Genomic DNA, 1519 nt, shown 5'->3' on the forward strand with positions numbered 1-1519 from the left:
TCATAGAAGAAACGATGTAAGTAATGGAATTGTAAACCATGAGATATAATAAATTTTGTGAGACAAGGTCAGAATGAATTTGGGTTCCCCTGTTCTGACTTTGAAAAATAATTAAAAATTTTATAAAAATAATTGTGAGTTAGAATTTATATGTTTAAAATTATTAATGAGTCTATTTTCAATAGAAACAAACGATAACATCATCTGAATCTCGTACGAGGAGATAATTAATTTTTAGTGAAGAAGGGTTGAAACTGTCAGACAGCAGAACAACGATGACTTTAAATAATAAACTGTACTTATTGGCTAAACCATAAATTCTGAAAATTTTATGGTAAGAAGATATGTGGGTCTAGTTTTATAGGAATTTATCATATCTTAATTCAGGGTTCCGTAGCTCAATATATAAATAATTTAGTGACTATGACTCAAGTGGACAACTTTGAATGAACATATAAATAAATGGTGAAATTATAGATAATGTTATATATAAGCATGCTATATACATTAAGAATGTGAAATGGAGAGGAGGAGGAGGAAAATATATGATTATTCAACTAGCATGAGATTTCATTAAAATGTCTAATTTGCATGTTTTAGGTTCGGGACTAAATTGAATAAAAGTAAAATTTTAAGGGTAATTTTATAAAAATGTCAAAAGTGACCAAATTGCATGAAACGAATTGTTTTATTATTTAAATTAATAAATTGAATTAAATATTAATTTAGATCAAGATTGGGTGGAAATTCGAGGAAAATAGAAAATTACCAAAATGTCCCTAAATTTTGGTATTTCTGCAATTTAGCCTGGTAAGTTCGTATGAACTATATTCTGTATAATTTTAATTAAAGTGAATGCTATTTGGTGATGAATATTATATAAATATGTGTTTTATTATTGAAATTGAATTATTAGTGGTAATATGTATAATTATTAGATGCATTGAAATGATTATCGGAAGCTCGATTGGGTTGGAAGCTTGTCGGAGATATATCACACTATCCATTGGTTCTATAGGTAATTTTGGATAATTTGATTCTGGTTATAATGGCATGTATAAGTTAATTTGGCCAACGTTAGCTCATTAATGTTTTGATTTTGATTGGTTATAAATACGAATGTTTGATGAAATGAAATGTCAGTAAATTAATTTGTAAACTCCGATAATGCTCTATAACCCTACTCTAGCGATGGATACGAGTTAGGGGTGTTACACGGAGGAGGGTGTAACATCCCAAATTTTGGGGTTAGAAGTTTTGTTGTTTGAAGCAAAAGTCAGTGAGTAGGTTGAACATTAGGGTTCTTTTTCGCGTTTTAATGTTAAAATGAATTTGCTGGTTTGGTGGTGGTGAATGTGTTAGTTTACGTTTGGGTTTTGGGTTAGAGTCCTTATGTGTGTCTTTAAGGAATTTGTTTATTTTTTGTTGTTTTTAAGTGTAATAGGCCATTTTGGCCCGGGCCCAAATGCATAAACCTTAAAATATAATAGCCTATTACTAAACCCAATTTTAAACCCAA

This window comes from Gossypium raimondii, chromosome 5, assembly GCF_025698545.1.
Source record: "Gossypium raimondii isolate GPD5lz chromosome 5, ASM2569854v1, whole genome shotgun sequence".
Classification (NCBI taxonomy): Eukaryota; Viridiplantae; Streptophyta; class Magnoliopsida; order Malvales; family Malvaceae; genus Gossypium; species Gossypium raimondii.